The sequence below is a fragment of the Monodelphis domestica genome, chromosome 4 (assembly GCF_027887165.1).
Source record: "Monodelphis domestica isolate mMonDom1 chromosome 4, mMonDom1.pri, whole genome shotgun sequence".
NCBI lineage: Eukaryota > Metazoa > Chordata > Mammalia > Didelphimorphia > Didelphidae > Monodelphis > Monodelphis domestica.
In genome coordinates, this window is record NC_077230.1 from 316,070,569 (window position 1) to 316,095,423 (window position 24,855).

Genomic DNA, 24,855 nt, shown 5'->3' on the forward strand with positions numbered 1-24,855 from the left:
TCCAGAGAAAGAGCATTATTTTGGAAGGATTTCCCCAGGGAGACTTTACAGGAAGACACTGATACGAATCACCCAGATTGACAAGAAATGGATTGGTTGCAGTCTGCACAAATGGAGGAAGTCCTCAGAGCAATAAGTCACAGATTCATCAAAGTATCCAAAAATACTGAAAGTGTACAATAGTATAAGAGCACACAGGTTTCACTGAATCCTGGTGTTTTAAAAATCAGAAGAAATCTTCGGAGTCATCTAATGCAATTCTGATCTAAAGTAGACAACCCTTCTACAATATCCTTCAATAAATGTGTGGCCCACACAAATGTTATTTCTCATTTAACTAATCATCATGTCTTTAAAAGAATTGTTTTGAGTATTTTTTAATAAGTTAATTACAGTAAGCTTATGGCCATTTCTATATATGCAGAATAATGTCCATCTGCAAAAGGATTTTGCTAAATGAATGGTGTGCTCTGTAAAACTCTTATGACCACCAAGGGCAGTCCTGGAAACAAAGGGGAATATGCACACACCTAACAGGAATTTCCTCAGATAAACAAAGGCTAAAATGTTGGATTCTTATCAGCAACCAACAGCAGATGCAGGAAACCTTTTGTGGGAAACTCTGGGCACCAGCTCCAAAATTAAGTCATTTCTAACATTTAAGGCCTGGGGCAAACTATAGGCCATGCTTTTTCTTTGAATATACAACCTACACACAAAAAGATTTCATACACATAAGCTTTGGAAATGCAAAGCACTAATAGGATTCTTTCCTTGGCAACAAAGAAAAAGAAAATGAACAAGATAATATATTTATTTTCAAGTTACCTTATTCATATACTATATCTTCAGTGGAAAATGTAATTTATATCTAAACAGGATTAAATCCATAAGGATAGCATAAATATAAATGTAAAGCAATTCTAATTTACAAACATTTAAAGTTGGAAGGTCCCTGAGAGATAATTTAGTTCAATACCCCCATTTTAGAGTTTTGGAAAATAAGATCCCAAAGATGAAATAACCAGTCCAAGGTCATACAGTTAGCCTATGGCAGAGCAGGAACTTGACCAGAGGTCTTTTGACACAGGATCCAGTTCTCTTTCCACTTAGCCATTATAAATTAAATATAGATTTGAAGTTGCTATATTTTAGTAAACACATAATTTATTTAAACTGATTATGAAAATATAAATGAAAGTGTCTTCATTTCTCCCTCCCCCATTCCTTTAATATTTAAAGTCACCTATCCTGTAAAGTAAATGAAAGAACTTTACTCACATTCAACTAAAAGTAATTTATAGGGGCAGCTAGGTAGCCCTGTGGATAGAGTGCCAAGTCTTGAATCAGGAGGACCTGGGTTCAAATATGACCTCAGACACTTCCTGGTTATGTGACTCTGGGCAAGTCACTTAACTCCAATTACCTAGCCCTTGCTGTTCTTTGGTCTTAGAATTGATACTTTGGCAGAAGGTAAGGGCTTTAAAAAAAGTATTTACCCACTTGCTAATGCTGATTGTTCGTTATACATCTGTCAACTTGTAATCTGGGGGACCCCAAAGGTTGTGTCAATTTGGCATCCAGCAACCCCAAGTTTAGTCAGCTTGATAGCTGGAGACCTCCAAGTTTGCCTTTTTGTCCCATGAGAGTTTGCCTCTACCGAATAATAGACCTTAAGGTATTGAATGACCTTAGTTAGATGGAGTTAGCAGACTTTAATCAAATGCTAAATATCAATATCCTTTTGTCCTAGAAGTTTCTCTTATTGTATCAGAGTCCTTTTCCTAGGTGGCCCACCCCTTGTCCAGATTTTTCCCCTCAGTATCCATTGTAAGGTAGGTAGGTGCCCTAGCCTCTGGCTATGGTTCCTTTCCCAAACTTGATTGTATCCTGTCAGTGTAGTCTGAACACTCTCATTTCTTTGTAACCATGGTAATGTCAATCAATCATATTTCCCTGTCCCTCAGTTTCCCTAAAAGGTATATAAAAGTTCCCCAAATTCTTTTGTTCCTCGGAGCTATCATGTCATGTGGTGATGTCTCCCATGGGTCTGTAGCCAGAGTCTTGGGCTCTATGTAGATTTTGAGCATATATATGACTCTGTGTGGAGGCCTGAGGAAATTGTATTGCACTACTCTCTGATTAAAGAGGTAGCTTTTCTGACTATTTAATAGTTCTGTGGGATTTTTTCCAGTTTAACAATCCAATATTCCAGTTTTAAATTTTTATTTTTTGCTTTGTCTTTTTTTCAGTGGGTATGAGGAGAGGTTCAGTCTGTACTTCTGATTTCATAGGTTTAGGGCAATTATAGTGAATAAGTTCCTTCTTAGCAATGTAGGTCTATATCTATTGAATTTATAGTCTTGGACTTTTGAAAGGGTGATTAAGTGACTTGCCCAGCATCACAAAGTCAGATGAACATGAATTTCAAGTAGCAGGGGTCCTTTCCTCCAGGACACCCTGACTTGGGATCAGGCCTTCTAGCTCTTCTACATTTTCACTTTCCTCTGACTACACACCAATTCCAAGTTTCCCCTGAAATTCTGCAGAGGGCCAAGTACACATAGCTGAACAAAGGGATTGGTTTGAGGGAAGCCCTGGCAAAGCAGATCCAGCATATTGCGTTCAAATCCTGACTTTGTGTTATCTGTGGCACCATAGGCAAGTCACTTAACATCCTCTTTGTAACTCAGAGAACTCCTGAGATGTCCCCTATATGAAGTTATATGCAGGGTACTTCCTTGGTGGAAAGAGTAAACCCTGAGAAACAACAGATAATCAAGCACCTCCTTCTGCTCAAACAAGGCACCATTTCTCCAGGAGTTAGAGTGAGTCAACTCCCAATGACCTCAGATCCATGCTAACTAGCCAAGGTAGCACAGTATAATGAGATGAATGCTAAAATAAGACCTAAAAGGCCTAAGACCTGGTCTCAAATTTACCATATTATCGGCATGACTCTAGGCAAGTGAATTCATCCTTTTACATCCTTGATTTCTTTAACTATAATTAGGTGGATCATAAGACCTGCTCCACCCTCCTTCTAGGGTTAATATGAGAACTGAATGAGAATATGTACCTAAAAGCATTCTGTAAATTGTATGCTACAGATAAATGAGGTATTCTCACCTTTATTATTATTATTATTATTATTAATTTTAGGATCATGTTCCCTAGGACATCTTCTTTTTCAAAAGATACTGTCCTAGATGGATAGCTATAATGCCCTAGAAATAGTATCCATCTAAGAATTTCTGAGGGACCAAGGTCTTCATATAGTAGATATTCCTTGGTAGTAGAATTAGAATTCTACTTGGTAGTAGAATAGTAGAATTCCTTGGTAAGAGATATTATCTCTTTCACAGTGTTTGAATCCCTAATACCTAGTACAGTGCCTGGAAGAGAGGGAATTTAACACTTCATCTATTCAAAAAGACTATAAATAAATCTTGGAAATAGGGAATTTTACAAGAATATCTTAGTGAATCTGTGCTACAAGCAATGATGTGATTATAAAATTTAGCTGCTGTTAGGGGGCTGAAGAAAATCTGTTTGAAAGTGGCTTGCTTGCCAAGGGGCCTACTGATCCCAACATAAAGAATATGCTAATTAAAAAGCATCTTTCTTTTAACTTTCAGATTTGAATATCTCTGTATCAGAGCTACAGAGTTCCTCTGTGCCTGGAATGTCTTTTCCCACATCTCTGCCAGTTGTAATTCTACCCATTTTTCAAGGCCCAATTCAAATGCCAGTTAGCCTTACATGGTCCTCCCTAAATTAGAATTCCTCCCTCCTACAAATTTTCATGGTACCTACACCTCTCATTCTCTTTCACATTCTACTTTGTATCATATTTATTTGCATTTTGTCTAAATGTTGGTATACTGCCTATTTTGTAGTTTTATCTAAATCTCCCTATTAGACAATAAGATCCCTCCAGGTTTATGTTACTACTCTTACATTGACTGTGGAACCGAAAGAAGAATGCTAGAGCAGAAGTCAGGAAGATTTCAAAATCCACCTCCAAAATTGGCTGTCACCATGGACAAATCACAACCTCTCAGTCAGTTTCCCCATCTGTAAATACCTGTAATACCTACCTCACAAGACTATTATGAGGATAAAAAGAAATAATACATGTAATGTGCTTTGCAAACACTAAAGTGCTATATATGAACATCAGTGATTGTATTTTATCTACCTTCCCCAAGTTCTATAATATTGGACTTGTTCAATAAATACATATTGCAATGAACTAATTGCCAACTTAAGTCACAAAAAGTTAATCAGTGGAATCAATATGAATAAATCAAAAGAATTAATACTTGGAACCTTCTACTCAAAAGCATATCCCTAACCAATTAAGCTAAAACTTCAAAAGAAGTAGATATATCTTCCTTTAATTTCTTTCTGAAAAAAAGTGTTTGATTAAAATCACACCTGTGATTTATGCACCCACATACATAGCAGTTTATAGAATAAAATGAGTCACAGCAGTATCTAAAAACAACAATAATTGCAAATAGGCTCAAAGGAAAAGGCGACCTGAAAACAGAGCAATAATTACCTCAGAAATGTTTTTGTCTGTTTCTTTTCTCTTTTCTTCTAGCTTCCTTTCAATTCCTACAATTCCTACAGCTCTTACTCTTCCTGGCTGAAAAACAAACACACACAGGATTCAGGAAGGAAATTTCAGACCTTTTTTACCCACCACACAGTGTTTCCAGTAGAGGAAAAGGGTCTACAAAGAACTCAAGTAAAACCATGAATGAGGCTGTCAAGAGAGTATACTCTTTTATCCAACTTCCTTTCAAACATCCCTTTATCAGATGGGTAACTAGCTACATTCTCTGAATATTCAGAGAAAAAAATAAACATAAACAAAAGTACCTATTTACCCCAATATTTTTAGGTATGTTATCAAAGCTTCCAACTTTCCCCCCATGTTTCTGTTTCTTGTAATTCTTATGATGAGTGTAGAATAGAAATAAAAATGCTAAAATGGAAGTCAGGAAGCCTTCAAAATCCACCTCCAAAATTGACTGTCACCATGAACAAATCACAACCTCTGAGTCAGTTTCCCCATCTATAAAATATCTGTAATATCTACCTCACAAGACTGTTATGAGAATCAAAAGAAATAATATATGTAATGAGCTTTGCAAATAATATAGTGCTATATAAATGTCAGTAATTGCTATTTTTATTATCATTATCTGAACTAATTATACAATATATACAGGCTTTTAAATGAAGGGGTCTCAAATTGTCAGCTCTTTTGTCTTTTGTTATTACAGTAATTACAGAAGCAGTTTCTATGTATGTCAATATCCTTATATAATCATAGCAATTAATTTAGGCTAGTTTGACAAATTCCCTTCAATACAGGACTCTTTCTAGGCATCAATAAAGAAATAAAATTTAAAATGTTTATTTCCATTAGACAATAAAACCTTGTTTTTTTTTATCATGAATCATTTGGGGGGGGGAAAAAGAAATTATATTACGTTACAGTATTAGGATCCATTAGGAAATGTCAATAGTTTAAAAAATACCTCTTGTCCATTCTTCCTTTGCATTAATTGGGACACTGGCATATTCTCCCATCTTCTGTGAGTCATTTCCTCTGATAAACGCCTATAAAACTGTGTGTGTAAATAAGCAAATTTAAGATCATCAATCTATAGAATCCTTCTATGTCATTACTTAAACTCTCTTCATTTTGTTACAATATCTTAACACTACTCCAGTCTCTCTGCATGGTGCTCTCATAAACAATTCTTTTCTGAGGGCACCAGCAGAAAGAACTAGCTGTTTATACAAGCTGAACTATTCTCAACAAAAATGTCATTAAGTTACAGAGCTCTTTCAAATTACATTTTATTTGCTTACCATGTAGTTTGTATTAAAGTGAATATAATGTCAGAAATAATGTATAAACATTTTTCAAAAAGGGAACTGGAAAATAATATATCTAGTTAAAATCTGAAGGCAGGAATCAGGAACCAAAGACTCCTATCTTTGCAAAAAGGAGATGGTGACTTTTAGCTACACTAATGACTCCAATCACTCTATAATCTTTACTTAGTATCTACTGTGTACTAGATGCTCTAAAAAGATTTTTTTTAAAGGCATGAAAAAAATAGCTGGAGAATTAAACCATAAATGCAAAATGACTTGTAAATACTTTTTAAAAAAGCAACATACCAACAATTAGACATTAATGTAGTAGAAATTAAGTATACCAAACACCAAGAGGGCAAAATGTCAAGAAATTAGGTCATCAGAATGGGGTGAGGTAAAGAGAAATCAAGGAAGGCTTTGCAGAAGTGTGTTTTGGTGAAGTCTTTCAAGAATAACTGCCTCTCCAAAAGTTATGAACCATGCTCTTAGAAATCAGTTTGTCAATGTGCTCTAGGTATGTGTGTGTATATATCTGTATCTATATCTATTTTTTAATGTGTATATCTATCTAGTCACAAATGTATGAGTAGTTGTCTATATTTACTTACATTTACGGTTCTTTCATCAAGCCATTATAAAGGTTTTCCACTCTAATCTCTTCCACTATCTTTACTTCCCCAATTCCTCTGTACTTAACTACTTATGTGTAGGCCTTTAATAACTTTTCATACTTTCTCCTAGTAAACAAAAGGCACAATTGAAAGAAATGAGCAGCCTGTAGCCTTCCATATAACTGTCACTGCATCATGCTTTCACCTTCAAACCTTAACCTGATTAAGTCTATTCTGTCAGGGATCTGGTGAGAATAAATGACATGCACTAGTATCTAGTTCTGGTCTACCTTTTATTCTCAACCCTCCATAGCTGGTGAAGGGACAGTGGAATAAGACATCACCATGGGATGATATCTAACTAGCTGATTCTCTGAACATGCTTAGGACAGTGTGTAATACACTAAAAAGAGTAATGGAACTGGAGTGAGGAAAAACCGGTTCAAATCTCATCTCCATCACAAATCGCTGTTATGTTGCTGTGTGAGCTACACATTGTATGTAACTGAAACATGCAATTGCATGCCCAAGGCTCTCTCAATCAGTTGTCAATAAACATTTGTTTAAGCACTTACTAGGTACCAGGCACTATGCTAAGCAGTGGAGATACAAGAATGGCAAAAGACAGTCCCTGTTCTTGAAGAGTTCATAATCTAAGAAATAACTATATACAAACTACATACACAATAAATCAAATTAATCACCAAAGGGAAGGTACTGGAATTAAGAGGGATTAGGGAAAAGCTCCCTATAGAAGGTAAGATTTTAGCTAGGACTTAAAGGAATCCAGGGAAGCTAAGAAGCAGAGATGGGAATGGAAGAATATTCCAAGCATGGAGGACAGTTGGTGAAAATGTCCTGAGTCAAGACATGGAATGTCTTATTTGAGGAACAGCAAGGAGGTCAATGTCACTGGATCAAAAAGCATGTTTTTGGAGGAGTTGAGAGGATATGTGTGTAATGTGAAATAAGAATAAAAAAGTTGGGGTTAGGGAAGAGGTTATAAAGTGTTTTGAACAACAAACAGAGGATTTCATATTTTATTTTGGAGGTAATAGAGAGTTATTGGAGTTTATTGAGCAGGGGAGCTGACATGGTTAGTCCTGTGCTTTAGGGATATCACAATGATAAATGAGTGGAGTATGGAATGGAGTTGAGAGATTCATGTAGGAGGCTAGGTAGCACAGTGGATTAAGTGCCAGTCCTGAAGTTGGGAGGACCTAGATTCAAATCTGATTCTAGACACTTCCTACCCATTTGAACCTGGATAATTCATTTACTCCTTTTGCCTAGTCCTTGCCCTTTTGTCCTATAATCATCACTATGACAGGGGGTTTAAAAAAGAGAGACTCAAAGCAGTGCTACAATTCCACACAGAAAAGAATAATGTGGTCCAAGTAAAAAAAAATTCAAGAAATTGTTATGATTAAAATTGTCTGGAGACTGTATCCTAGTTTATAATTATATATCAAATAACAAAAAGCAGGCCAGAAAAAGAAAAGGAATAAGCCATGTATGGCCAGCTACCTTCCTTTCCAAAATCCAGACCTAAGGGCATACCTACTCACTCCAATTTCAAGTGGAAAAGCCGCTATTTCTTCTCTGAACTCAAATTTATGCTCTTCCTGATGTCCCTTTCCCAATGTCTTTGATTGAAGCACTTGGACCTCACTCTTGATAAGAGATGGGTCTTCACAGAAGACAGACCTTTAGAATGGCCAAACAACAGGCATGTCCACTTTTCTCTGCCACACTATTTTAAGAGGTTTGCTTACAGGTAAACAAAAAGTTTTGTCTCCACCCTTATTCAGCAAAGGAGTGAGAAAAGCATGTGGTAGCTTCAGTCTTAAGATTAAACTTTTTTTTCCTTTAAAATTCAAAGGTTATCTTGGGGTGCCAAAAAGGGGGTAGAGGCTAATGTTAAAATTTCTACAAAGCACTATTCTCAACCTTAAAATTACATACAAGGATTGGCTATTATTATTATTATTTGGTCTTTATCACAATTAGTTCTTCGCCCATTACAATACAGAGAAATGTAGAATTCTTTTTTTAAACCCTTGCCTTCCATCTTAGAATCAATACTGTGTATTGCTTCCAAGGCAGAAGAGTGGTAAGGGCTAGGCAATGGGGGATTAAGTGACTTGCCCAGGGTCACACAGCTAGGAAGTGACTGAGGACAGAAATGAAACCAGGACCTCTTGTTTGTAGACCTGGCTTTCAATCCACTGAGCCACCCAGCTATCCCCTATATTTCTTATTATTAGCCTATAAAACAATATTTTAAGAAATAAATTAAAATAATCATGAGGGGGAAATGCACACTGTATGATGTTAATTTCTAATATGTACCAGGTATTTGACATTTATACTTTTTTTTTTAAACCTTACCTTCCATCTTAGAATCAATACTATTTATTGGTTCCAAGGCAGAAGAGTAAGGGCTAGGCAATGGGGGTTAAGTGATTTGCCCAGGGTCACACAGCTAGGAAATGTCTGAGATCACATATGAACCCAGGATCTCCTGTCTTGGGGCCTGACTCTCAATCCACTGAGCCACCTAGCTGTACCTAACATGTATACTTCTAATCAAATTGACATCTACATTAACTTACCTCAATCTGGCCATGCTCTTTGAAAGAAAGTTTAATGTAGGAGCTCTTGCTGCTTTGGAAAGGGCCAGGCTCTTTGTTGGAAGAAGCTGGGTGAAGATGAATCACTATTTTGGCACTAAAGAAAGAACATCCATTAAATATAACATTGCCTTTAATAATAATTTTGACTAATATTGAGTATATTTCAGATCACATCTTATAAAAGTTCAAAAAAAGGAAACCCAGGATATGGTTAGTGCTAAAGAACAAATAAGAATGGCGTTCAAACCTAAACATTTATGGCATAAGAATCAAAAGATTCTAAGAAATTGGCTTTATTATGTAGATTAAATAAGACTTTTTTAGAAAATAAAATCAAAGTGAGATTGCTATACTTTAGGCAGTGCTCATTCAGGGCTTTTCATTAGTAAAATCATCCCTAGAAGTTATAAAATGACCTATAACTTCTGCCAAAGCATACTACCTTAGTTAAATGAAAATAAACTGGTTTCATTAATAGGACATTAACTTATCTGCATAAAACCAGCCAGCCAACATTTTTTGAATACATCCAAAACTAATATTTTACACTATCACTTATGGGAAAATCCTACATCAACAACATGATTTAGAAAGATACCTCAGCAAAAACAACTCTGGAAACATTATTGCTCTCTGTTATGAAAAAAGATTACTATATTTGCTATGCTTAATTTACTTTATCTACTTCCTCCCTCTTTTTCCTAACTGACTATGGATAGTCAATGAGTCAAAAAACTGTTCCTAATGATTAGGAAAGAAATCCATACATATATCTAGTTCACGGCCCTCATAATTCCTTTATCCTCTAATAAAGTCCTACTCCAATGCTTAACACTGAGACACAGAGGAATCCTGCGCTTTCAAACATTAGGCCAACAGAGAACAAGCTCTGGCAAGTTCTACAAGCAAGCTGGGAAAATGGCAAGTAAAACCTTTCCAAAGACTTTATGTCTACTAACTCCCAACCTTATAAAGCATGGAAAACCATATTACCAAGAGGTGATTAAATTTTTGAGTCAGAGCAATCCATAAAATGGTCTCCTAAGGCATAGAGGTACTGTGATTTTCATTGGTGTAAAGAACACCCAATGAAAAAAATCAAGAGACTTTCTGATGTACCGAATTCTTTTTTAAAAGAGTAGTTTACTCAAAATGGGTCAGTTGAGCAACTGCTTCTCTATTGGAAAGGATGATTTGATCAGATCCTATCCACACAATTGCCCATAATATTGTCTGAATAATACCAAGCAACTGAATTTATTGAGTAAACATACTGTAAGCCTACTGGAGGTATCAAACATTTTAATGGTACAGTGAAAACTATGTAAAATATTTTGGCACTTAGAAACATTGTGATACTCAGCAATTCACTTAATCTCTACAATCCTTGGTTTTCTCATTTGTGAAATAGAAATGTATTCCCTGTAACAATGACCTTGCATAGTTATGTAAGGATCAAATGAGATAACATCTGCAAAGCCAACTGCAACATTCAAAGCTCTATGTGTTTCAATTTATGTTTGATTGATTCTTAAATAACAGCTACATGTTGAGCTCTGGGAAGAAAACTAAAAGAAAAAACTGGGCAAGAGTAATTGTAGTCATAATTTGAAATCATTCATCTTGCAAGGCACCAAAGCCACAGACATAGAAATCATAGCTAGGTTGGCTCTGACTGGACAAAAGCATTATGCAGTCTCTAAAAATGGGCTGTGCAATCTGAAGAAGCTGTGAGATGTGCCAAAGACCACAAAGAGAAGCAGAGGCAAGAAAACTAGACAACTTGAATACAGTACCTAAAAGAACCACAAGTTTTGGATTAAAAGAGAATAGTTTTCTGGTGCTTAAAATAGGGGAATGATTGATTTTCCCTCCATTTCACTGGAGAAATCTGAAAACTAGACAATCATTTGACAGTAAAGAGAGACACATACTACATGATTTGTATTTCCCTGCAACAGAGTAACATTACTCAAAGCACTCTTCACACACAATTTTCTATTATTTCATTAAGTGAGGACTGAAGTGATAAGCAGCAATCATAAAAAGTTGAAAGTCTAGTATGCTACCATTCTACTAGGACTACTGGACACACTGGAGGCAGACTGCCCAACTGCCCATACCTCCAAAGTTCACACCAGACAGAAGAGAATTCAAGAATTCTACAGAGGAACTAAACTCCAGTAGGCGATTTCTTCCTCCTCAGAACCATACAAAAGGTCACTGGAATGGGGGCTGCAAATAAAGTCCATGTCAACACAGTGAAGCCTCCTAGCATGACCAAAGTGGCAGAGACACAGCTCTGTGTTCAGAGGCAGCAAGAGTACATGATTCTTTTGAGAAAGTCTCAGGAAAAGGTTGTGGATGCCCAGGGAGCCTAAAAGACAAGTTACAAAGCAGTGCTGCAGCACTCAAACCAAGAAATCTCAGGACTCTGAGGTCCCAAATGTTCTGACCTAAGAGATCAGAGTGAGCCCTATGATTAGATAATAATCTAATGCTCGGAACCTCAGAGATCCAGAGGTAGATTATGAAGGGCTTTAAAAGCCAATTAGAAGATTTTATATTTGATCTTGAACATAATAGGAAACCACTGGAGCTTTGTGAATGAGGCTTAGGGAGGGAGTTAAATGGCCAGATGTGGTTTACAGTAAGGGCAGAAAGTTGAACAAGGAAGGTTATGGCCATAGGTATAAGATGATGGGGATCTGCCACAGACCTTTGGAAGAGGAGAGAAGGAAACTAAGACAAAGGATGATGTGAAGGTAGAGTGGCAATGAAGAGAACTTAGGTAACACTGGAAAAAAGAGTTTTAGCTGAATACCAAGGTCAGAAGTCAGAATGCAGACAGAAAGTAGAAGGGCTGGGAAGATGAGGGAGAAATGGGCAATTTGTAGGCAAGAGTAGCAGAAAGAGACTGAAGATGAGTGAGAAGGTGGTATAATAATCTGCTGAGGGAGACAGGATGCTATCATTTGTGCACACAGAGGGTTTTGCCTTGGCATTTCTTTATGTGCATGAGAGTGGGGAAGACATCTGAGATGAGGGGCAGGAGAGAAGAGAGTTCAAAGCAAACAGGCTTCAAATTTTTCAGGGAAGTATGAGATAAGGGTTTCATCTGAGGGGGTAAGAGAAGTAAAGGAGTTTTGAGGATGGAAAAGTCACTGAGAATGGGATGATTAATCCATTGAGGAGGTTAAAAAGGATACTTGCCTACAGTGAGGGTTCAGAATATATAACATAAATTGGTAGTGGATTCAATCAATAGTTTCTCCAATTTCATTCAGCAATATGTGAGCAGGAATGAAGGTTAACAGAGGTCACAATGAAGACAAAGAACAGAATTAGAGGTTGTAAGACAAAGAGAAGGTTGAAATGATAAAAGATTATGATCTGATAAAAAGGAATTTCAAAGTTCACAAACATGCAAGTGGAATGAATACTTGTGGAAGATGTCAAGATAAAGGATATGATCAGCTCTTTATTTAATTGAGGTGGAGTGGATGAGGTAAGTAGGTCATGGGAAATAAGCCAACTGAAGAATTTGGAAATTAAGGTGTCCATCAATTTCATGCTTTCAAAAACAAAATCTAAACTTATTAATACTGGGCATATTTGGTCATTTGAGTCAATGATGTCACTTATAGCAGCCTAAAAAACAGAAATTGAGAAGGAAATATTATAATCAGCTTCAAGGAGAAGATATTTTTTCCCTTATATACTTTTACAAGCTTTTATATACGTGTTAAGACATCATTTTATGCCAAGCAGACAAGTATAATCTCAATTTTACAGATGAGGAAACTGAGACAGATAGAGATATCTGAGGCTGAATTTGCACACCAATCTTCCTAACTCCAAGTCTAGCAGTCTATCCATTGGGCTAGCTAGTTGCAACTCATTATGACATAATAGGAAATCAACCACCAAAGAGAAAAGTTTAATAAAAACATATTAAACAAACAAGGATCACATGAAATCTTACCTTTTTCCAATACCAGCTGCTTGCTCTTCAATGAATACAATTTGGGAAAGAGGAATAGCAATGCAACATTCCTATGGTATAATCAAAACAAAAGAAGAGAGTGTGAGATTCAATTTATCTGGACACTTTGCTGTACAGCATTCAGTACTCAGGGTCAAATTAGCATTTATACAGCATATACTCTGGGCCACATTGGGAGTATTACCAATTGTACTCTAAGCAGCATGTGCCATCCACCCTGAAGAGGGTCCTTTTGGGAGAGGGAGAGACCAACTCAAAACCAAAGCAGAAACCTGTCATATTCCCTTAGGTGATGGCAGGGGATGTTACCAGTCATTCCTTAGTCAAATTCATTCAGACTCAAGACTAATTTCATGTTTACTTTTGACCATAACAACATGTATAATACCATATATTGCACAATGAGTACCACATATTGAAACTCTTTTTTGCAATGTATATTAAATCAAGAATTTTTAAGAAATGTAAAAAAAAAGACTAATTTCATCGAATTTATACAAAAAAGAATCACAAAAACCCAAGTCCTTAACACAGAAAAAAGTATGAATATAGAAAAGAAGCAAGAAAATTTGAGGATAGTGAAGAGGGAGTGAAGGGACCTGGGTTCTATTTTAGTTCTACTAATGTGTGACAAAGACAATAAAACAATCAGATAACGAAACAAAGTAGTAACGATTAAATAGCAAGGTGAGAAGTAGAGTCAACAAGAGTCACTGAAGTTCAGAAGAAGGAGAAATCAGTGATTAATAAAGCCTTTCTGCAAACTCCTTACAACTGCTTTGGTCCATCTTTTTAAAAACAATGCTCTGATGCCACCTGGCTGTAAATCTTGAATACCAAACTTCTGGGAGAATTAAAACGACAGAGGGTTTTAAAACATCATATTTCTAATAATATTCCCAAGAAGTAGATTATCTTAGAAGGGGGAGTGGGTCTAATGAGCATGAAGTGTTTTAACCTCTTCAGAATTAGGGTATTATATAAACAAAACTCAGAATCAACCTGTCCAAAAGTCTTTTAAAAATAGGAATATTTTGAATCCTGCTGGATTAATTCAAACTTATTTCAAGCTTATAAAGTACTTTCCTTGTAATTATTCTGTTAGTTGGTATTGCAAGTATTATTATTCTCATTTTACAAATGAAGGAATGGAGGGCCAAAAAAAGTGTGGCTTGTCTCTATCATCCAGCTAGTTAAGTGCCAATCAGTCAATCAATAGACAATGATTCAGCACCTCCTCTTTACTAGACCCAGCACTAGACCTTGAATTCACAGGATATTCCAATCCCAATATCAGTACCCTCTACAGTTGGGGGAAGAAACGGTCATTTCTCAAAGTCATTACAAAGAAAGGCCTGATTTTATCTAGCTCATCTTCTCCCATGGAAATGGGAGAAGATAGGCAGTTTTGTTTTGTGCCCTCAGTAATAGAGGGAAAACTATTTTTCCTTCCACATATATAGTAATGCTGTAGCATTACTGTTTATATATTTAGAAGCAATGCAGTTCCAATAGAATTATGACAATTGTGGAAAATTGGAGAACTTCCATGATTCTTCCTAGTTTCTACAGAATATCCAACTAGGTCAGACTCATGTGGAGTTAAATGAAAGTAAGAGCAGATAACAAAATTCAGTGTCAGCTTCATCCTAATCCAGTTTCCTCAGGAAAGTAATGTGTAACTTTTGTAAATCCAAGATTTAAACAATTTTTGAGATAAACTTCAGGAAAAGAAGCTTGCTAACTCCTCAGATCAAGAAAGTGAACTGTTTGAAGAAAGTACCCTAAAGAAACCTACACTGCATCAGAAGATCCAGAATGAACTTCAGGATGTAATTGATTGAACTGAAGGGAGTTGAACACATTTATTCTGAATGTAAACTCTTATGCTAAAGGGGATTGCCCCCTAATTAGCTTTTCTCTTCTATTTCCCTCTTATCTCCAACTATTGTAGTTTCCTCTTAGAAAGTGCAATATTGAACGCACCTTTAGCTAGAAGGTCTTTAGAGGTATAAGCCAATTATGTTAAACAATTCATTGGGGAGACTAGTCTCCAAAAGAATCACAGGGGGAACTGTGAAAATAGGATGCACTCTCCCCTTGTCTATTTTTAGCTTATCAAATCAAGAACTTAAAGTATTGCTACTTACCATTAAGTATGAGAATTCAGAAGTCACTTACTAGAATAAGTGACAACTCCAAAGGTCACTGACCCTCCTGCCCCACCTTGGGCAGTACTAGACAAATTGAAAGACTGCCATTGATTTCTGTGAAGGGGGAGTGACAGGAAGTGACAGAAAGTGACATGGAAAAAAGGGGTATAAAAAGAGACCAACATGGTCTAGCATGCATTCCTTTCCTGGCTTCTAGAGAGACTGATTCCTTTCCTGACATTTGGAGAGATTGGTTTCTGAGATTCCTGCTTTGGCCTTGGAGTAGGCTGCATTGGTGGAACCTTAGCACCCTGGTTGAAGACACCACTGGGACTTCTGGCTTGGAGAGATTCCTGCCTTGGTGGCTCCGTGAGTAGACCCTCTCTGCTCATTGGCACTTCAGTGGGACACTCCCTTCAGTGTGAGTTTGGTGGAGAGACTCTTTCCTTGGATCTTGTATCAGCTTGCTGGTGAGTGACTCAGACTTCCACACAGAGATTGGAACTTTGTCAGAGGAGCAAGCTGAATTTCAATGGATCAGCACTTAGGATAGACTAGGCAACTCCTTACCTCTTTCCCTCCTATATTTCATACTTCAATTCTTTCTCTTCCTCATTATAAATAAAAGTTGCTTTTTAATTCGGTGACCACAACATTGAATTTATAACTCTTATTTAGTCAAAACCCCAATTTAACATGGGCCATAATCCCAACTGACTAAAGATGAACAAATATTAATATATTTAGCATATTAAAATATTAACATGTGCGTTAGCCATTTGGGGGTAGGGAGAGTTTAAGGTAAGTAAGTCACATAACTCATATTAAAAATTTAGACTTACATGATTTTTCTGATCTCTCCAGATTAGTCGATGTGTACTGAGAAGAAGGACCCCGGCATCAAATTTTATCTAGAAAGAAGCATTGGATAAAATTCACTGATGGTATTCAAAATTCTCATATGCCTAAATTACTCAATAATATACTCAAATACTTAACTGGATCTGTCATCTAATCAATTTAGGAGCCACCTAGCTGCCCCCTGTGGACATTTTAAAAAGAGCTACAGGCATAACTGATAATGTAGTAAGTGTTCCTTTGTTATGTAAAGTAACTTATTGCAAAATGATTCAATATAAAATTTTTAAGGGCAGGTAGGTTGCTCAGTGGATAAAGAGGCAAGCCTGGAGACAGAAAGTTCTGGATTCAAATCCAACCCCACTTTCTAATCATGTGACCCTTAGCAAGTCATTTAACTTAAGTCATAGACCTTACTGCCCTTCTGACTAATCCTTGGTATTGATGCTAAAACAGAAGGTAAGGATTAAAAAAAAAAAACTTATTAAAAACCAACTGACTGCTAAAGTGGGTACTAAGTTCTAAAGTGCTAAAATGGGTACTAAGACAAAAGAAGAATCAGTTTACTCTCAAGGAGCTGCCATTCTATTGATTACATTCTAAGTCTAATCAAAGAAAGTGAAATTAATTTTTATAAAAAACACATGTAATTCATCCATAATTCATCTATAAATAAATGTAGGTTTTATAAATAGTCATTTCTTGACATTCTTGGGTTTCACATTCATGTTTTCATTATTCTCCATTGAATGGCCACTGATAAATAGATGAGAATTTTTGGAGATTTGCTATGTACTTTAGAATATCACAGGTATATGTAAAGAAAACTAAAAATAAAACTTAGTCAATCATAAATGCATAAATACTGTGTTATATATCTAGTTTATCATTTACTACCGTAAGTAGACCCACATTAATTTATTATAAGCAGTTAAATTTTATTAAGTTTCATTGTACTAAAGGACTACTCTCTTTGGGAATACCTTTTTGTCTCTCTACAATATAGACCCAGTTAGGTGATATTCTCCTGCAATAATCACTGTATCTTGTGCTTGATATAAGTAAATCCATGAAGCAGTTGTTAAAGCTACAAAAGCTGCAGGAAAAGCTCTGTATAGTGGTTAAGATATTAATTTCTCCCATAGAAATGACAAATTTTTAATGGATGTGATGTGTTGTTTTGCTTTTGTTGTGTGTTAAGTAAATATGATTGGAATGATTAAAAATAAAAGTTTGGGATAGGGCCTAGAGTTATTCTCCATTTTTCACATTTGAGGGGGTACAGCATCCCTAGCCATTGTGAATATCAAGGGATGACTAATATTTTCTTAGTGTAAGATTATATTAGAATGGGGTCACATTTTTATTTCTAAATGATAAAATTAATAAGAAGAATAAAATAATGTCATTGATATCAATACAGATAATGAACCTTGAGTTTGTTCCCTGACTGGGCCAAATTATTCCTCATGTAGCCCAAATCTTCAGAACCTCAAAAGGCAGGAACTGTACATGAAGTAAATATCTCCCACTTAATTGTTAATAGTATTGATATAAAACTTCCTGGTGCATTGTTAAGTTTGATTTAAAATGTCTTTATTAGAAAAAACTCTGGACAGTACATGTTCTTCATCTATTTTGTTTTTCCACTGTAGATGGTCAAAACTTTGAGAGGACAATTTTTGTAGACTAATAGAAATAAAATCCAGATTAAAAGAAAGGAAAAAATAATTTTAAAAGTAGCTGAAATTTATATTGTGCTTTTAAAGTTTACAAATACCATTTCACTTGAACTTCCTAAAAACCCAATGAGCTAGATAATATAGTATAACCCCGAATTTATAGATTATGAAGTTGGGCCATGGAAAGGTAACATTATTTGCCTGTTCTCACACAAATAATTAGGATAATAAACGGGCTCTGAATTCAGGTCCCTCCAGATTCCAAATCCAGCACTTGGGTGTGGTTGGGTTTTCCTCAGGAATTTAGTAGTGAAAGGAGGAGAGAAATGACACAATAGCCAAAGAAGGTACAAAGGTCATAAAAAAAGAGATCTGAGCATTTTTACAGGAAGATAAGGAGATAATAGAGAAGCAAGAATTGAAGACTGAGGAGAAAAGGGATAGCTATCAATATCTTGGGAGTGGTGAGGGATGAATATCAAAGATACAGGTAAGAGGGGTCATTAACAACATGTAAAGATAAAGTGCTGCTATTTTAAGTGACAGAAATTATAATAGTTCCCATTAATGTTCATAAGAGATACTACACATATGCATATAATATGTATGTCTGAAACTTTCAGAACAATCTAGTTAAAAGTATACCAGTTCTAAAAAATATTTTAAAAGTTACTTTTTAAAGGCACAGTCGATGTGACAGATAACTCAATGTTACATGGAAAAAGCCAAAGGCCTGGGATCTAAACTTCATAAATAATTTAGGTTTCCTTCTACTACAGGCTTTTAAGAGTTGGTCAAATTCTATTTTAATTCCTTTGTTACTGAATTACTCTCATTAACTTTAAAACTAAATGAGGAAACTGCAAGAAAAGTAATTTAATACATGAACTCTATCTAGTGGCCATAAAAGGAACATCAAGTGCTTCCCAGGCACTGTGCACATACCCAATAATCTCCAGGTAAAATAACTGGGTCTTCTAGAGTGGTCCAATTGTAAAACCAGAGAAAGGCTGTAATGCAGGAAACTCAGCTATGCCAACAATCACCCACAGTGACTAGAACAAGGCTAAGACGTCTAAGCTGACAAATATGATGGAGTATACCCCAATATGATGGGGAGGAAGGGAGGGTCCTTGTGAAAAGGATGGAAGGTGTAAAAAATGGACTCGAACTCTGGACTTCAATCCCCACAAGCCCTTGCTCCACTTCCCCAAAATGCTTTGTAATCTCAAGGAATTCTGAGGTGGGCCGAGATCGAGAAGGGATTTAAGCTGATTGCAAAGGCTTTTGGCTCTTTTTTTGGACTTCCATTTTGGAGCAGACGCGTCTCTTCCATGATGTGAGGTTATCCTGTCTAGGCCTCTGGCCTAGGCACGTGTTTTTTCTTACTTGTATATTCTTAAATCCTTAATCTTTAATAAACCTCATAAAATATAATACTCCTTGCAGAGAGAAACTAATTTCTACCTGCCTCAGTCTCCCCTAAATTTTAATCTTTACAAAGGTCAGTTAGAAGAAAAAGCCAATAGTCCAACTTGACCAGGAGAGAGAGAATGCGAGTGTGCACTTGTGTATGGGGGTGTGAGAGGGAGGTGGAGAATAAGGCTGGAAAAGTAGATGGAAGGCTTTAAAAGCCAGGTTAAAGATTTTGTATTTTATCCTAGAGTTGACAGTATTCTTTTTTTTTAAACCTTACCTTCCATCTTAGAATCAATACTGTGTATTGGTTCCAAGGCAGAAGAGTAGTAAGGGCTAGGCAATGAGGTTAAATGACTTGTCCAGGGTCACACAGCTAGGAAGTGTCTGAGGTCAGATTTTAAACCAGGGTCTCCCATCTCTAGGCCTGGCTCTCAATCTACTGAACCCCTTAGCTACAACCCCCCCTCCCTGCCGCCAGGGATTTTTAATATACATATCTGAGGATGTAAAATAGCATTTGATTAAAGGAACTAATAGATAAAGTTTTTTTTCAAAGCTTAAGCCATAAGAAGGATGGATTGAAGAGTTAAAGGAACAGTTAAGAGGGTTCTGCAATCAGGAAAAAAGGACATGGGCCTATAAATGTAATGAAGGGGATATATGTAAGGAATGTTGTGGAGGCATTCTTTTTAAAGAGTGGCAAAATATGCCTGTTGATGACATTATTGGCACTTTATTGGCTGTAAAATGAGCTTGTCTGAAAATAGAAATTGTCATTTTAAATCCTGTCTAAAGACAATCTTTTCTTTTTAATGGTTTCACTAATTTGGGCAAAAACAATAATGACTTTGCTTTTCTTACATATGAAGTATAAGACAACTAAGATAACCTAAATATGGTTGGTTTTGGTTTCTATTAACACTGTATAATTTAAAATTTCAAGTCTTTCATCATAAAAAAACTTATTGCACTGACAGTTTTAATTATAAAAATAAAATACTTTATTTCTTCTTCTTCAAAAAAAGAATCTTGACAAACAATTAGATGTGGGGGTTAAGGAGAGTTGAGGCATACAATATTTTGAGAACCTGAAGACTGAAATGATGGTATGACAATCAAAGAAAGAAATGGGGGAGCTGGGAGAAGCTTGAGGTGAAATAGGAATTTCATTTTAGACATAATAAATTTGAGGTGCCAGACAGTAGATACTATCAGTTCCTAAGGAATGATGCTAGCACATACTTGTTAACATTAAAAAAAAGGTCTTGGTAATATAGGTCTGGAGTTCAGAAGAGAGGTGGTAGGTGAGCTGGATATTGGGGGAGTCATCTGGAATCCATGGAAGTTGATGAGGTCACCAAGACAAAGTAAAAAAGAAATGAATAAGCTGAGTTTAAGGAGATAATGAGAAAATCAGATAGAAATATTCCAGTTGCGGGTGTTTGAAGATTTTGGTTTAGAGCTTAAGAGAAATCCAGTTCTGTCACTGTTTACCTTTGATATTTCCTGAGAAAGTTTGTCAGTAAAACAAGAATTTATTAATTACTTACTATTTGCCAGGCACTATGCTAAGTATTTAGGATAGAAAAAAAGGCCAAAACAGTCCTTGCCCTCAAGGAACTCACACTCAAGTTAACAGAGAGGTAACTTGTCCAGATCAGATGTCTAAAGAGTAGGTGAACAAGCAAAGGACAGAACCAGGAAAAGCCCCCTGCAAAAGGAAGAATTTTAGCTAATTCTTGAGAGAAGCCAGGGAAATGATGAAGGAGGAGAATAGAAGAGAGGAGAACATGCTAGGTCTGAGTACAGGCCAGGGTAAGGGCACAGATGAGGGATAAGAGCATCTTGGGAGAGGAACAGCAGGTGGGCTAGGCTAATTGGACTGGAGAGGGCATGGATGGGAATAAAATCTAGGCCCAGAAAGGGAGTAAAGACCACATTATGAAGAGATTTTGCATGTCACATCCAGGACTTCATATTTGGCCCTGGAGGTAACAGGGAGCTCTTGGAGTTTACTGAGTAGGAAAGTAACATGGGCCTATGCCCAGCTTAGGAAAACCTCCTTGACAGCTAAGTGAAGGATGGACTGGAATAAGATGGACTGGAATAGGAAGGGTGATGACAAAGTCTGGGTAAGAGGTGTTAAGGAATTGAAATAATGTGGTGGCTGTGAGTGAAGAGAAGGGGATATAGACTTGAGATGTTATGGAGAACAGTTTGACAACAGATTGCAAGTCAGGTGAGGAAAAGCAAGGAATCAAGAATGACCCTGAAATTATAAGCCTGGGTGACTGGGCAAATGGTAGAGCCTCTAACAGTATCAGGGAAGTTTTGAAGAAGGGAAGATTGTGGGGGAGTGTATGTGCAGGAAATAACGAATTCTGCTTTTGACATGCTAGATATGTTGAGTCTGCGATGTCTATGAGACATCCCTTTGTGATGTCTAAAAGGCAGTTGGTAATGCAGGACTAAAAATCAAGAAAAAGACTAGGACTAGACTGAGATCTGGAAAGTATCTGCATAGAGATGATAACTGACCAACGTGAGCTGATGTGATCTTCAAGTGAAATAATATAGAAGAAAAGGAAGAAAGGATCCAGGACGGAGGATTGAGAGACACTCATAATTAATGGGTATGACATGAATGAAGAACCATCCAAGGAGACAAAAGAGTAGCCAGATAAACAAGGAGAGAACCAGGCAAAAGAGAGCAGTATCATGAAAATCTAGACTGCAAAAAGTATAAAAGAAAAGGTGCAACAGAGTCAAATGCTACAGAAAGATCAAGATGAGGACTGAGAAAAGGCTATTTGGAAATCATTGATAAAAAGAGCAACTCCTTTGGAGTGGAAGGAATCTGACAAATGAAAATGGTGAACACAAAAATTTTTTCCTGATAACTAGAAATTGTGTACATTTCCTCCTGGCTGATCCACAAACAAGATGCCCCTTCTTTTAGCTACTGGCATTTTCTGACTATCTCCTCTGCCTCATCTCCACCTACTGCCTTCCGTGGCTTCCTTTAAGTCCCAACTAAAGCCTCATCTTCTACAAGAAATCGTTTTCAGCTCCTCTTAATTATACTGCCTTCCCTCTCTTAATGATTTCCTATTTATCCTGTATGTTAGATTGTTTTTCTTCAGAAAATTTGGATCCTAGTTTGTCTGGAGTTCTTTATCTTAATGTGCAAATGTTTTACCAAGGTTTTGTTTTTTTTTTAGGATAACTTTGAGACTATATAACTAACTAAACTTCTGTTTCTCTACAATTCATGCTCAGTTTTTTTTATGCTATGGGAATGTTCTCAACTGTAAAATGGGAATAATAGAATCTACTTCACAGGGTTATAAAAATTAAATAATATTTGTAAAGCATCTTGCACATAGTAGACATTAATAAATGCTTGCTCCTCTCCCTTCTCGTGGTGTGGTAAAGAGCATTATATTTAAAATGAAACACATCAGTTTAAATTTCAGATCTTATACTCACTAGCTATATGCCTACAAGATAAGTCACTTAATCTTTCTCTGCCTCATTTTTCTTATCTGTAAAATAAAATGGGGATAATATCCTACTTAGCAGTCAATGGACATTCATTAAGCTTTCTATATACCAGACACTATGCTAGGTACTGGGAATACAAACAAACTAACAAAAAATAGCCCTTGTCTTTAAGGTGCTCACAGTCTAACAAACAAATATATAAAAACAATCTACATTACAGGATAAATAGGAAATAATGAACAGTTGTTGTTCAGTCATGTACAACTCTGTGACCTCATTTGGGATTTTCTTGGGAAAGATACTAGTGGTTTGCCATTTCCTTCTTTAGCTCATTTTACAAAGGAGGAACTTAAAAGCAAGCAGGGTTAAGTGACTTGCCCAGGGTCACAAAGCTGCCAAGTGTCTGAGGAAGGATTTGAACTCAAGAAGATGAGTCTTCCTAACTCTAGGCATGGCACTGTGTCTACTGTGCCACCTAGTTTATATAACTAAGGGACTGGAATTAAGAGGGAGTAGGATTTAGTTGGGCTTTAAAGGAAGCCAGGGAAAGTAGTAAATGGAGTTAAGGTGAGAAAGTATTCCAGAGAAAATGCCCAGATTAATGAGATGGAGTATCTTGTGGCTCAGCCATGAGGCTGATCATCACTAGATTAAAAAGTATGTGGCAGAGACTCATAAGACTCATGCAAAGAGATCTGTACATCATAAATCACTATATGTAAGTGAACTACCACTATTTCATTGAATTCCTTAGACATTTTATGATCTATTAATAGTAATTTTTCAAATAGTCATTTTCTTTTTCTTCTTAAAGAAGAATACTCCCAGGGATAAGATAAAGAAGTTACAATCTACTGAGTACATGAACTTTAAATAACACTGGGTCGGGTGGCTCCATAATGATCCCTTGTTCACTCAAGAACAAAAGGGAGTGGAGAAGTTTATTATATGATTATTGTATATGAAATAATGTTGTCACCATTATAACTAACATTTTTAAAAGCATGGCAGCACAAGTCCATTATAAATATTATTTTAGCAGGGTGGAGGGGAAATACTAATAATCAGTGGTGGCTGAAAACAGAACATTACAGCTAAAAACCATCTGCTTTGGTATATAAACCTGCCCCTTGGGGAGTATTCTAAGTGTAGTGTAGTGCAGGGGCTAATGAATGTTGCTAAGCATTCAAAGAGCAGAAAGAGCTCACTGAGCCTTTTTAAGTATAATAATTATTTGATCTCACCTTTTTTTGATTCATGTAACTTTCTACTTTGTATAATATTTTTGTATATGCTATATTTCTCCTTTTCTCCTCCTTCATTAGATTATGAACTCCTTGGGAGTAGAAACTTTTAAAAAATCTTTGTATTTTGTGCATAGTAGGCACTTAAAAGTCTGAAGTACTCGACTTGTTCCAGGAAAAGAAGGAAGGGGAGAGGTCACGAAATTAGCTTTGGCTGATGAGGTACAACTACCATAAATATTAAGGTGTGTTAACACAAGTTTAATTAACTGGAGGCAACAGGAAGGACTAGCAGCCAGGGACTCAGTGTCATCCTTAAGGAAATTGACTGACTTCACATTTTGGCACTCAAGCCCAAGCATCTCCACTTTTCTACTAGGGGGGGACAAGAGAGGGAATCCTGTAGGGAAAAACAGAAATTCAAAGGGGAAGGGAGCAAAGAAGATCGAAGAAAGGAAAGAGGAGAAGAGGAGGGGAGGGGAGGAAGGAAAGGAAGGAGAAAGGGAATTAAGGAAGGAGGTGGAAAAGAAGGGGGAAACAGGGAGAAAAGGAAGAAGGGAAAAGAAAACGAAGGAGAAAGGGAGGGTAAGAAAGGAGGGAGGATAGGAAGAAGAGGGGAAACGTAAAAAAGAAAGAGTAAAGAAGGGAGGGAGAGAAGGAAGGAGAAGGCTAAAACGAAGGCAGGAAGGAAGAAGAGGTGGGGCAGAAAAAAGGAAGAAGGGAAGGAGAGAAGACTGAGAAGAGGAAGAAGAGATGGGATGAGAGAAAGGAAGGAAGTTAAAAAAGGAAGGAAAGTGAAGAAGTAAGGGAGGAGGGAGTAAAGGAAGAAGAGGAAGTG

The 24,855-nt window shown here is 36.6% G+C and overlaps 1 long non-coding RNA gene across 2 annotated transcripts in view; it reads left to right on the forward strand.

Annotated features, from left to right (window-relative positions):
* Positions 1 to 24,532, forward strand: part of LOC103103358 (uncharacterized) — a 107,602-nt gene extending 83,070 nt beyond the window's left edge. Inside the window, exons 4-5 of one of the 2 annotated variants that reach the window (XR_008911409.1) lie at positions 1 to 15,780; positions 16,175 to 24,532. The exon at positions 1 to 15,780 is cut by the window's left edge and continues 22,362 nt beyond it. This is a non-coding gene — a long non-coding RNA (uncharacterized LOC103103358). The remainder of the gene's footprint in view (positions 15,781 to 16,174) is intronic. The other variant, XR_468224.3, reaches the window with a different exon arrangement.
* The last annotated feature ends 323 nt before the right edge of the window (positions 24,533 to 24,855 follow it).